Below are 14,948 nucleotides of genomic sequence, written 5' to 3'. Positions count from 1 at the left end.
ACCCTGAACTACTGAAATATGAAGCTAGGATGTCAACACTCTGGCTATCAGTACTCAACATTTCCTTTTTCAAGACAAATTAAAAATCCACATTTCCTTGCTTAGGATAAACTTTCTAGAAAGGCTTTGCCTTTTTGTCCTATTTCACCTAAAACAAACAGCACAAACCAGAGGAAAAAGTAGAGTCTTTTCTAAAGTCTGCTCAGTCTGAAAGCTAAATCTGGCACATGGGTACACACTACTTTGTTACTATATATGACTGGTGCTATTCCCTACTCCATGAGGCTATTTTTGATTCGTTGTACATACAACTAAAGGAGGGATGAATGAGAAGAATTTTTCAGTGCCCCAGGGTACTTACTCATAAAACTTTACTCCTTTCCTCCCCTCTATCTTCCTCAGAAAAACTTTTTGATTACTATAATTATAAGCTTTATTCCATTAACAGAGTCAGAAAGCTTTCCAGCAGTTTTATTTATAACAGACTATAACTCTGTCCCCAGTTCTAGCCTAAAGCTCTCTCATTCTTTTAAATTATTACAGGATTTCTCCAGCTGCACTAACTCCCAGAAGCCTACAAGTCCTCACAATTACTAGAGCAGCAAGCAGCAGATTATAGGTACTACTGTACCTACAGATAACCCCCATCTATACCACTGCTTATACCTACTCCCACGCCAATTTACAAGCAGGAGAACGATAAGGAATTGTTAGGGATATAATTAACAGCTTGCTGCACCTGAAGCCTATGTCCAGGGGCTGCCCACTTTTAAAATTCAGGTAAAAAGATAAGAACCAGAAAAGAGGAAAACACCAACTTTCCTCCATGGAATTCACAAAGGGTTGCTTCCCTTATCCTCTCAAGTTTTAAATTATGAAATCTTTTATAATTAGATTGAGTGCTATATATGAGGTCTGAGGCCAAGGCTTAGCAATGTGGGTCTTTTACATGGAAGGTACAGAATAAGTTGGTTTTTTCTTAAATAAGTATTTTTCTTGAATATGTATTTCTCGCATTGAGGTTTCTACTCATCCATTTTACCACTTTTGTTTCTATCCTGCTCTAACAGAAAGTTCCTACTGTTACATTAGTGATCAGCCTTCTTTGTTTTCTTACTTTTAAGACAGTTACTCTTTAACATCTCTGAGAATCAAATCATGACTGGAAAGTTGGACTTTTCACTACTGTGGGTAACAACGGAAGAATTCCTGAAGTTTGGAAAAAGCAAGTTATTTTCAAGAAAAATGTTTGTGGCCATTTAGAGTGTAAGCCACAAATCAAACATCCTGTATGCTTCAGTAACGTGACTAAGAAGCTTTACATAACACCACAGTGAATTATTAGCAAATTCTTATAGAAACTTTTCATAAACATTGAAAGCAACCAATCTGTGAAAGCACTATGATCAAACGCTAACTGAACCACTTCTTCCTATACTATGGTTTCTAACACCAAACAACATGTTGACATCTTTCAACAATATCCAAGATAATCTACCACTTAATTGCTAAGTTCTTGGCCTAAAAATCATCAAAAGGGTACTGTTAGGCTAAGGCAAAGGAAGTATGGTAATAAATCTCTTTCCTGACAAATGTTACAGATTTTTTAAGTACTTGAGAGAACAGCAGCATTTAAAACATTAAAATACAAAGCTAAAATTTATTAAGATAATAATGGGGGGGGGGGAATGGCTCAGAGTTTTTGTTTACAACTTATTTATTAAGGCAGCTTAGCAACATTTCTCCCAAAACATCTCCAGGAGGCAAATATTGGTCATAATCCTTCTCTCCCAACAAGCCAAAAGGGTTGGTCCTTGGTCTCCAAGGGATAAAACAGAACCATTTGAGAGAAAACAAAACACGTCTGGATTACAAGGAAATATTTTCCTAAGAGAATGCAACAATTTTTTCCCCTCGTACTTCCTTTTAGAATTAACATTCTTTACAAGTACAGGGGTACTAGGCAGCAGAGTCAGTGGGGGAGAAAATGAATCACAGAAATTAGTCAAAATCTTACTATTTAGTTATCTAATAATCCAGACCTGAGGTTGGAAGTAAATCTGAGCATGCAGAACGATCTGCCAAAGCCCAACCAACTTTCACTGTCACCATACAGAGAACCACTGGAAGGAACAAAGGCAAGCATTAAGCAAAGCACTCTCCCAAAGGTACAAAAAACCATGTACCTAATCTCCAAGTGAACACACAACTCTCAATACAAGCAAAGAATTTTGAACACTAAAAATGCTTATATTAATTTACTATATTTTCTATTTCAAAAAATTAAAGTATTGTGTTGATTTGTAAAACAAGAACATTTATGACTTTTCCTGGTTTTTAAAAAATGGAGTAATACACACTAACTGTAAAAACTAAAATTAAATACAGAAATACATAACATGGAAAGTAACAGTTCCCTGCAACTCATCCTCCAGAGACAACAATTATTAAAAGTTTAAACTCCAGGATCTTACAATGTTCTATAATTACAAAATCTCAAGGTTGAGGATCCACAAAGGTAGTATGTGTGATGGAGCACCTTCTTCACTCCCAACTAGAGATACTAAAATATTTTACAATGTCCCTGGCCAGTATTCAGTCAGCCTCTGCTTGAACAAATCTTTTGACAATACCTGACTACTTCCCAAAGCATTTCATATTGGCTTTTATTCTAATACTGAGTGACTACTACCTTTCTGTCAGATCATTCTGGCTTCTCCCTTGAATATATCTCTGTTGTTAAAAGTGCATCCATAAAATAAGGTACCCAGAAATGAACACAATACTCTGGAACAATCATACTCCTTATTCTGGACTTTGCTTCTATTAACAGAGCTCAAATCACACTATGGACTCACACTGAACATTCTGTTAAATGAAACCCCCTCAGGTATTTTTCATGTTATCTGCTGTTAAGCCACATCACATCTAGCTAAAATAACACTTATTTTTGGAATCATATGTGAATTTTACACTTACTGATGTTTAATGCATCTTGATCATTTAGTCTATCCTTTCAGTCTAATTATGTTCAATCTCTGTTTTGAAAAACAACACATTTTCTATACAACTTATTGCCAGCTATATGGATTTGCAAGCAAGTCATCAATTGTTCATCCATGTTATTAATAAAAATGCTGAAGACTAAAATACTATTCAGCTATAAAAAAAGAACTAAAATCCTGATTCATGCTACAACATGGATGGACATGGACCCTGAGAACATTATGCTTAATGAAATAAGCCCGACACAGAAAGAAAAACATTGTATGTTACACTTATATGAGGTACCTAGAATGGGCAAATTCATACAGACAGAAAGAAAAGTAGAGTTTACTAGGGGACTAGTGGAAGGGAAAATTATCATTTAATTGGTAGAGTATTTGGAGGGATGATGAAAAAGTTTTAGGTATAGTGATAATATATTTAACGTTTCTGAATTGTACACTTAGTGATTAAAATAAATACTGTATTATATATATTTTACCAGATAAAGAAAAAAAGGAATGAACCACTGATAAGCGCTGAGTGGGGGAAAAAAAGCCCATTTCAAAAGGTTACATACTGCATGAGTCCACTTATATAACATCCCTGAAATGACCAACCTAGAGAAAAGGATTACAGAATAGTTGTTGCCAGGTGTTAGGGAATAGGGAGAGAAAGATGGGTAGGATTTTAAAAGGAGAGAAAGGATCCTTATGGTGATGGAATTGTTTTGCATCTTGACAGTAATGGTGGATACAGAAGCCTACACATGTAATAAAATTCCATAGAACCAATGCACACACACACAGATGAGTAAAACTAAAATAGAAAATCTAATAAAATCTTAGGACTGTACTGATATTACCATCCCGGCTGGGACACAGTACTACAGTTTTTGCAAAATGTTATCATCGGGGGAACTGGCTAAACAGCAAGCTGGCTCTCACTGCAACATTTCTTACAATTGCATGTGAACCTATCATTACCTCAAAATTAAAAGTTTAATTTGAAAAAATAAGTAAATTTTAAAATGCTGAACAGACGATGACAAGGCAGAGTGTCTGACTCTGCAGCCATGTTCCCGCTGTCTGCTGTTATCATGGTCAGTACCACTAGACCATCCCACCATTAGAGATAAGCATTTATAATTTTTTTAAAGTCATTTTTTAATCATCTATTGTAGAATCCTGACTGTGTCACTAATTTCTCTTTGGTCTACAAATCTTTCTTCTCTTTTTCAGAAGACCCGTCTTCAATTTTTCAGTATTTCTCTCATTTTCTAAGATTTCTGAAAGACCACAGATAATTTCATGTGTAAGTTCTGATTACCATGTAGCTATTTTTCCCCCCACCCCGGGATAACGTTATGCTCTCCTTATACGATCTTCACTATTCCCAGATGGGATCTCCTTTATTCGTGTCATTTTCATCCTTCAAGTCAAAAGAGGTTCTTTATCTGAAATGTTAAGTAAGAGATAAGAAATTGTGTTTTCACTGTCATTTGTTTAACATTATTAAATATAAATAGCAATTTTATTCTTATTTTTTCCTATTATTCCACAGTTTAAAAAATGTTTTTGTTGTTTTCATTTCTTTAGAAGTATCCTCTTATTTGAGCTCATTCTGTAATACTCTAAAGTCACTCTTGATTGTATATGCTCCCCACTGGTCTTTTGCAAAGGTCTGTTTTAAACTGAGTCAAGCAAGAAATTTTTATCTTGTAGTATGCATGAATCTTTAAAGAATCCTCTTCTAATCCTCTTAAAATTTCCAACTAGCATTGCTACTACTTACTTTTGAGAGATTTTTCTTTCCTTCTACCATATTCCCATTTTTAAGCCTCTGTTCACAGATTCCTATTTTTGAGTTTTGTAAATGTAACTTTCAAAATAATTTTCCAAGTTTTCTTCAACAAGCATATTTTACCATTATATTAAAAAGTTAATTTTTTTGGTTGGTGGTGCCTGTCTCATATCAGTGAGGGACAAAACAACTCTTTGTTTATCCCAGCTTGGCTTTTGCTCTGTGCCCATGCCTGGTTCATGCCCTGGACACATGGGGGGGAAAAAAGTTAATTTTTTTAATTAATTAATTTTAATTGGAGGTTAATTACTTTATAATATTGTGCTCATTTTTGCCATAAATTGACATGAATCAGCCACAGGTGGACATGTGTCCCCCATTCCGAATCCCCTCCCACCTCCCTCGCAATCCCATCCCTCTGGATTGTCCCAGTGCACCAGCTCTGAGTGCCCTGTTTCACGCATCAAACTTGGATTGGTCATCTACTTCACATATGGTAATAATATACATGTTTCAATACTATTCTCTCAAATCCTACCCTCATCTTCTCCCATAGAGTCCAAAAGTCTGTTCTTTTATATCTGTGTCTCTTTTCCTGTCTTGCATATAGGGTCATCACTACCATCTTTCTAAATTCCATATATATGCATTAATATACTGTATTGTTGTTTTTCTTTCTGACTTCACTCTGTATAATAGGCTCCAGTTTCATCCACCTCATTAGAACTGACTCAAATGTATTCTTTTTAATGGCTGAGTAATATTCCATTGTGTATATGTACCACAGCTTTCTCATCCATTCATCTGCTGATGGGCATCTAGGTTGCTTCTTTGTCCTAACTGTTGTAAACAGTGCTGCAATGAACACTGGGGCACACATTTCTCTTTCAATTCTGGTTTCCTCAGTATATATGCCCAACACTGGGATTGCTGGGTCATATGGCAGTTCTATTCCCAGTTTTTTAAGGAATCTCCACACTGTTTTCCATAGTGGCTGTACTAGTTTGCATTCCCACCAACAGTGTAAGAAGGTTCCCTTTTCTCCACACCCTCTCCAGCATTTATTGCTTGTAGACTTTTTGATGGCAGCCATTCTGACTGGCATGAAACGGTACCTCATTGTGGTTTTGATTTGCATTTCTCTGATAATAAGTGATGGTGAGCATCTAAAAAGTTAATTTTTAAAAGATAAAAGTACACCCAGATTTGCTTTGTCTACCTTCTGTGAAATTAAATTATCAGAAAGTCTTGTCAAGATTTCGCTAAATAAGACTAAGACTATCTAAATTGAAACATAAAATATAGCAGGTACCATCAATTGAGCACTAGCTTATATACTTGTACATTTGTCGCCTCACTTTATCTTACAACAATCTTACCAGGTAGACTTTATCCATCACATTTTATAGATGAGAAGACCAGTGTTCAGAGAGATTAATGTGGCTTGTCCAAAGTCAACCAAGGAGAAAATGGTAGATTTCTGAAACCTAGTCTGGCACCAAAGTCTGTGTAAGCTCTCTCCACCTTTCTCTCAGCAGTCCTTACAAATATTCTATTTGTTTATTTTTTCTCTTTTAATATTAATCAGGCATAAGAGCTCTTACTGAAAGATTACACTCATTAAACTCACTAAATGCAGAGGAAAAAAAATCAAAAGAGCCGTTTTGTTCTCATGGATGCTCTCTTCTGTAATTTAATCAAGCTAAGAATATACTTAATAAGCCTCCATTTGCCACTACAAAAGATGACACATATGATAGCTATGTAAATCATGCTAATGGTCCAGTTAAACCAGTTATGAATTCTTTGAATACCCAAATTCCTTTTGGGGGAGAGTTAAAAAACTAAATATAAAATCTTCACGTTACATACAAAACCTTGCAATACCAGGTACAAGTTATTCTTGATGAGTGAATGTGCTGGAGGAGTATGCCAGAAACCCAACAGCATTTGTTTGACACATGTAGCAGCAGTCATGACTTCCTTGCTCAATGAGATTCCCAAAGGAATTAATTGGATTTAATTCAGTTCACCAGATCCTATCACATTTTATCAAAATTAATAGTGCTTTTATAAATTCTTCCATTCATCTATCTGTACATCAACAATCTCCATTTCACTTTTTAAAAAACATGACTTACTCTTTTTATGACCAACGCTTTAAAAAACCGAAAGATACTGAAAAGGACACATGACTGCCTTCTTTGAAAAAAGATTCTCTGAGTTGTCAGTTTGAAAAATGAATGGATGATAGATTCATAATGAAGTAAAGTTTTAAAAATGCATCCCTACTCTTAAAACTCAACAACAGACAGACAAATAACCCAATGTAAAACTGTGCTAAGGACTGAAGAGGCATTTCTCCAAAGAAGATACACAAACGGTTAAGCACATGGAAGTACATTCACCATCAGTTATTAGGGAAATGCAGATCAAAGCCACAGAGAGATACCACTTCACACCCACGAGCACAGTTAAAATAAAAGAGACAATAACGAGTGTCAGTAAAGACGCAGAGAAACTAGAGCATTCATAAACTGCTGATGGGATTGTATAAATGGTGCAGCCTCTTTAGAAAACAGTTCAGCAGTTCCTCAAAAAGTTAAACATAAAATTATCCTATGACCCTGCAATTTTACCACTAGATATATACTGAAGGGAAATGAAAACATACATCCACAAAAAACCTGTATGAGAGTGGTCATAGCAGCATCATTCATACTAGTAAAAAATGGAAACAACCCAAACATCATTCAACTAATGAATGGATAAATATGTATTTATATATAAATTTACCCACACAATGAAACACTATGAATTATAATATGCAATAAAAAGTACTAAAGTATGCTTTAACATGGATGAATTTTAAAAACATTGTGTTGGGGCTCCCTTGGTAGTTCAGTGGTAAGGAATTCACCTGCCAACGCAGGAGACATGGGTTTGATCCCGAGCCTGGGAAGACCCCATATGCCCTGGAGTAAGCAAGCCCGTGAGCCACAACTACTGAGCCTGTGCTCCAGAGCCCGGAGCTGCGACTACTGAGCCCACATGCCACGACTGCTGAAGCTGGAGTGCCCCAGAGCCCATGCCCAACAGGAGAAGCCGCCACAAACAGAAGCCCTCGAACTGCCACTACAGTAGACCCTGCTTGCTGTAACTAGAGAAAAGCCGGCACCGCAATGAAGACTCAGCATAGCCAACAATTGATTAATTTTTTAAAAAACGGTATTAAGTGAAAGAAATCAGTTACAAAAGCCCATGCATTGTATGACTTCATTTAAGGGAAATGTTCAAATTAGGAAAATCCATAGAAATAATAAGGTAAATTAGTGATTACCAGGGGATGGATATAGAAGAGAATGGTGAGTGAATACAAATGAGTATAGGATTTCTTTCTGTGGTGATGAACATGTTCTGGATTGGATAGTGCAGAACTCTGAATATGCTTAAAACCATGGAGCTGTATACTTTAAAAGGGTGAATGCTATGGTATGTAAATTATATCTCAATAAAGCTGTTTTTTTAAAAACAGATTCCTATCACTTGACACTGAAGTTGAAGACAGCCATGGCCTTCCAACATCCATTCCATTGGTGCTCACTGACAAGATTACCTAGAATAAATGACTTCAAGTCTGAATGAGGTAGTAATTTTTATTTTCTCACAGGTTTGTTCTCTGCAAATCTTTAATTATTAACATTTTGGGCCATTTAAAAATGATTTTTTTTCCCTTTGAAAAACTCTGAGAAAAATTAAGTATAACCAAACATACCTGTAAGAGAAAATCAGAGCTGTTTTTTGAGCTCAGAAAAAAAGTCTTTAGACATTGCCAAGTATCAACCTTGGTTGAAAACCACTGTTTTAACTATACCTTTTTCATCTTTTCTTAAAAAATTCATTCTTCTAACGGTCATTTCTAAAAATATCTGCTGGTCACATCCTGTAGGTGCTTTCCAGAGAATGCATATGTTTCTGAGTACGACCTCCTTATCTTAAACATGCAGAAGGTTTTAACACAGTTTCAATATGAGCTGATAGAATCTCTTTTCCTTGTATGTCTATCCCTTGGATTTCTCCAGTACTACTTTTGTGAGCTCACACAAGATAATGCATGTGGAAGTGCATTGTGGGCAATGATAACTGAGGTAATGGCTGATGCCTCAATCGGGGGCTTCCCAGGCAGCTCACAGGTAAAGAATCCACCTGCCAATGCAAGAGACGTGGGTTCCATCCCTGAGTTGGGAAGATCCCCTGGAGAAGGAAATGGCAACCCACTGCAGTATTCTTGCCTGGGAAATCCCATGGACACAAGAGTCTGGCAGACTACAGTCCATGGGGTCACAAAGAGTCAAACACAACTGAGCTACTGAGCATGCACACACGCTAAATACTAAATATTTCACCTTTTCCCCATTGTGCAGTAGTAGAACAGTTTCTGAATTTGACCCTTGTCTCACTTGTGAGTTTTCATTAGCCTAAGCTAGTAGTTTCGAAACTTCCAGACATGACCTATCAAACTGTCATAAAGTCAGTTTAGTAGATAGACAACAAACTTACACAAGTGTAATACAAAAAGAAACAGTGCATTGTGTGTAGTAAAGATAAATATTATTTCACAGAATGATTGTTAACTTGTCTGTGTATATGTGCGTGTACTGAATCTTGATATAGAATATATTTCTTATCGTGGCTTGTAGTTGATTTCTCTTTAAAAAGTAGTCTAAAAAGCAATTTTCTCTCACTTCATTATATAACGCAATTCATTAACAGGAAAGATCTATCAGTGTTATCCGGGGTTGGGGACTTCTGCTATTCTGAAGCACTTACTAGAGCTAGTGCATTATCAGTATAAAGCACCATTCTCGTACATCAAGGTAAGAAGAATAAAAAAGTAATTTCTTTCAAGGCCCACTATGTTGTGGCACTGGAATGAAAACAAGTTTAATCCCAATACTCACTGGCACATAGTCTTTCTAGTATTTATCTTTGCTAAAAACATCATGCTAGTCTCCTCCTAAACAGTATATAAATAATTTTAGACACTCTATGATATCCAACAGCTCATGGGGTTTAACAACACAGAAATATTTTTCTTTTCTCCACATCTATAATTACATCTCTACTCTCAACAGGACATCTCAGGGGAAGAAAAGGGAAGTAACATGAGCATCTTCAAACTTCCATCAAAACAAAACCAAACAAGACCATCTTTTGTAATTTCACACTATACTCCCTCTCACTCAACACACTCCAGCAATATCAGCCATCCTTGTTCCTCAAGTTGGCTAAGCTCATCCACCATCTTGTGACCCAACCCCTCATCCTGATCCCAAACCACTGCCTTTTCACTGTTCCCTCTGAAATATTCTTCACCTTATCATTACATGGATTTCTTCTTATCATCAGGTCTCAGCTTAAGTACCTTCACCCTAGAAAGGCCTTCACTTTCAAATCTAAATTAACCCTGCAACCACTCTCCACCATGTCAGAGTCCCCATGATTTTTAACTACCCACCACCTTTAAACAGCCTTCAGTGTTTAGAGAATTCCTCAAAAATCCTGCCTATCCAAGTCAGAAGTCAGAAATTAACTTTCTCAGCCTTTCCTGCAAATATGAAGCAGGTTTGTGACCTATCTAGTACTTAGAATAGTGCTGCAGATACAAGAGGTATTCAATTAAAAGGAAAGAAAAAAAAATCTCTTTGCTGCTACATAAATGCATAGTACTTGGGAACCAGTTTGAAGAAATTCAAAATATCAGTGCTGTAAGTTTTAAGAGCTAAAAAGGATCAATGTGGACTGGAGAGGTCAGAGGCTTCATAAAGGAGATGGCACTTGAGTACTGAAAAGATGGGCTGTAATCCATCTATCTATAGGATACAGAAGGGGAGATATATGACTTCTAAAGGATGCAAACTAATGAACAGCACTGGGAATGTGTGGCAAACACAAAATACAGAATTAAGGAGACACGTGTTGAGCTGGGTGGAAAATATCTTAGGTATGCAAGACATGCGATATTATGAATGGCTCTGAAAGCCAGGCTTGGGGAATGGTGTATTTGATGTTCAAGAACACTAATCCTCAATGAGCATTTTCATCTATTCTTTATTCTAGATGTTATCTGCTATGTAAACCTACAACAACTACCCACACATTCTCTACAGCACTCCCTCTCTGAACATTGGTGCTCTATATTTATGTGTTCAAGCTGAGAGACTACCAGAGAAAGAGATTCTTTAATTAATCCTCCTGTTACCAAGCAAATACTCAATTTAAAGATAAAAAATCTATTACCAAAATGGCCTTTATTTCCCAACCTCATCCCCAAAGTCAGATTCTAAAGTTTGTCACAATTTCCTTTATTCTCTGACGTATGTACTAGGTACATGAATTGAAGGATTTTTTGGCTGCTGTTTGTTTGGCTGCACCACGTAGCATGCGGGATCTTCGCTCCTGGACTGGGATCAAACCTACACCCTGTGTAATGGACACAGGGAGTCTTAACCACTGGACTGCCAGGGAGGTCACTGAACTAGGGCTTCGAGCAGAAAATTTTGTTTTATTTTGTATTAAAGTAACATAGTCACCCAGAACACAGAAAGAAAAGCAATTTTACAAAGATAACTCTTCAAATAAAGTCTTATTAAGAATCCAGCAAATCCTGTAACTAACAACTATTAAAAAGCTACATAATTATATTTTATGGTCTTCCATGAATCAGAGGGACCTTAGAAGACTCTCTCATGTTGTTGGTTTTGGAAAACAATCTGACAGTAATCATCAAATATTACTAAATATAGGGCTTCCCTAGTGGTCCAGTGGTAAAGAGTCTGCCTTGCAATGCAGGAGCCACCAGTCTGATCCCTGGTCCAGGAAGATCCCACATGCCTCGAGGCAACTAAGTCCATGTGCCACAACGACTGAAGCCCACATGTGTCTACAGCTTATGCTCCACAACAAAAGTCACTGCAACAAGAAGTCCACATGTTGCAACTAGAGTAGCCCCTGCTTGCCACAACTAGAGAAATACCCATGCACAGCAATGAAGATCCAAAGCAGCCAAAAATAAAATAAATAAAAATTTTAAAATATTACTAAATACACATATATATGTATACACCATGTGAATCACTCCTGATTCTTTATCTCATAGAATAAATGTGCTACAAAAGATATCAATACAATGTTCCCATCAACAAAAATGGGGATCAAAGTAAATGCTCATCAACAAAGAATTAACTGAATAAACAATGGTACCAGCTGCACCAGGGAATAATCTCATATATAATGCCATATTTTATATAACCATTAAATGAATGACTTAAAGCTATACTAGTTGACTTAAAAGAAGTTTTATTAATTATTAGTGAGTGAGAAAAACAAGATGCAAAAAAGAAGGTATAATATGATCTAATTTTATAAAACAAAGTATAATAAGAAACACTGCATACATGCACATAGGAGTGTGGGTTATATTGATACCTAGCAAGGCATAAGATGATGATTCAAGTACGGAGACAAATAAGGAAGGATTAAATACTAAAGGCTACCTTGGAGCACAATGGTACAAAAGAAAGAAAAGAAATTAGGCAAGAAAGGAGGAAAGAAATAAACTCACAATTATATAAAAACACAGACAGTTGTTTAGTTGCTAAGCTGTGGTCGACTCTTTGTGACTCCACGGACTGCAATACGCCAGACTTCCCTGACCTTCACTGTCTCTCAGAATTTGCTCAAATTCATGTTCATTGAGTTGGTGATGCCCTCCAATCATCTCATCCTCTGTGCACCCTCCTCTCGCAACCTCAATCTTTCCCAACATCAGGGTCTTTTCCAGTGAGTCGGGTCTTCACATCAGGTGGCCAAAGTATTTAAGAGTCATCATCAGTTCTTCTAATGAATATTCAGAGTTGATGTCCTTTAGGATTAACTGGTTTTATCTCCTTGCAGTTCAATGGGCTTTCAAGAGTCTTCTCCAGCACCACAATTCAAAAGCATCAAGTCTTTGGTGCTCAGCCATCTTTATGGTCCAACTCTCACATCCATAAATGACTACTGGAAAAACCATAGCTTTGACTATAAGGATTTTGGTCAAAAATTGTTGTCTCTGCTTTTTAATATGCAATCTAGGTTTGTCACAGCTTTCCTTCCAAGGAGCAAGTGTCTTTTAATTTCACAGCTGCAGACACTGTCCACAGTGATTTTGGAGCCCATGAAAATAAACTCTATCACTCTTTCCATTTTTTCCCCATCTATTTGCCATGAAGTGATGGGACTGGATGCTTTGATCTTAGTTTTTTTAATGTTGAGTGTTAAGCCAGTTTTTTACTTTCATCTTTCACCCTCATCAAGAGGCTCTTTAGTTTCTCTTCTCTTTCTACCATTAGAGTGGTATCATCTGCATATCTGAGGTTATTGATATTTCTCCCAGCAATCCTGATTCCAGCTTATGATTCATCCAGCCTGGCATTTCATATCATATACTCTGCACATAAGTTAAATAAGCAGGATGATACTATGCAGCCCTGATGTACTTCTTTTCCAATTTGGAACCAGTCAGTTGTTCCATGTCCAGTTCTAACTGTTGCTTCTTGACCTGCATACATGTTTCTCACAAGACAGGTAAGGTGGTCTGATATTCCCATCTCTGTAAGAATTTTCCACAGTTTGTTGTGATATGGAAACTTAAAAGAAGGGTTTTTAGAAATCAACTAATCTAACCTTCCTAATCATCCAAAGATTCATTTATTCAATACCAATTGCCTACTTTGTGCATTCAACAGGAACAAGGGTTGGTGTCTCCTTTCTAATAATAGATCTAGTAACAAAGAATTCATCTAGTCCCAAAGATGCCCAGTGCATATTAAAGCTGATATCATCAAAGAAAATGTCTTCCATGTGTTTAGCTGAAATTTGCCTCTCCATAAGGAGAAGGAATTAATCTAACTTCCATGCACACAATTGTCTTCACATATTTTCAGGACTGATATTTTATTCACTCAGCAACTACAGATAGCTCTCTACCTTCATATACAATACAGCCCTTAAAATTTGCCTAAAAGTTGAATGTACAGACTCAGACCTAAGGGCTTTAAATATTAACAAAAAAAAAAACAAACTGGAAAAAAAAATTCAACTCAGATTATAAAGAGGTAGGTTTCTAATATATAAAAAGCTCCTATTAAATCACAAAGAAAAAGACCAATATCTTTATAAGAGTTAAGAAAAGGAGATCTGGTACACAGAAAAAAAAAAAAAAGGATAAAAACAATTCTTTAAAAAGATGTTCAACTTCACTCACTGAATACAAATTAAACATGCATTGAGTACCATTTACTCACCACAATTTGGTGTTACTATTGAAAGTTGGTAACACTGATGGCAAAGATGTAAGCAGACAGTAATTCTTGTACCTTCTGCTTTTGGGAACACAGTTTACAAACTCAGACAGGAGCAATGATGAATGCACAAAGTTATTTACTACAGCAATGCAATTATTTTGAATGTGGTACCGGAGAAGACTTTTGAGAGTCCCTTGGACAGCAAGGAGACCAAACCAGTCAATCCTAAAGGAAATCAACCCTGAATATTCATTGGAAGAACTGATTCTGAAGCTCCAATGCTTTGGCCACCTGATTCAAAGAGCCAACCTTTTTTTTTTTTTTTTAGAGCGAACTTATTGAAAAAGACCCTGATGCTGGAAAAGATTGAGGACAGGAGGAGAAGGGGGTGACAGAAGATAAGATAGTGGATGGCATCAGTGACTCAACAGGCAAGAGTTTGAGTAAACTCCAGGAGACAGTGAAGGACTGGGAAGCCTGCCATGCTCCTGTCCATGGGATTACAAGAAGTCAGACACAATTCAGCGAATAAACAACAACAATGCAAATAATAGCAAAAAAAAAAAAAACTCTAAACAAATATGTAACAGAGGGAATTAACATTTTTCAGTAAAAGTACACACCTATATAAAAGAGTTTCATGCTATAAAAATATCAGATAGCAATTCTTTTTTATCTTTTTAAACTTTTTCTTTTGTCTTGGGGTATAGCTGATTAACAATGTTGTGATGGTTTCAGGTGAACAGTGAGGAGATTCAGCCACACATACAAATATCCATTCTCCCCCAAGCTCCCCTCCCATCCAGGCTGCCA

General features: G+C 36.5%; 1 protein-coding gene and 1 non-coding gene across 2 annotated transcripts in view; one reads left to right on the top strand and one right to left on the bottom strand.

The window, feature by feature from the left end:
- The window catches only part of MCU (mitochondrial calcium uniporter), a 207,053-nt gene that overhangs the window by 157,334 nt on the left and 34,771 nt on the right, over positions 1-14,948 (bottom strand). The gene's annotated exons all lie outside the window — the stretch shown is intronic.
- On the top strand, positions 4,909-5,044 carry LOC136162297 (small nucleolar RNA SNORA48). The gene has a single exon (XR_010662101.1). It is a non-coding gene; the product is annotated as a small nucleolar RNA SNORA48 (small nucleolar RNA).

This window comes from Muntiacus reevesi, chromosome 2 (assembly GCF_963930625.1).
Source record: "Muntiacus reevesi chromosome 2, mMunRee1.1, whole genome shotgun sequence".
Lineage (NCBI taxonomy): Eukaryota > Metazoa > Chordata > Mammalia > Artiodactyla > Cervidae > Muntiacus > Muntiacus reevesi.
Note: the sequence above shows the minus strand (reverse complement) of the source record. Positions and strands in the feature narration are given on the sequence as shown.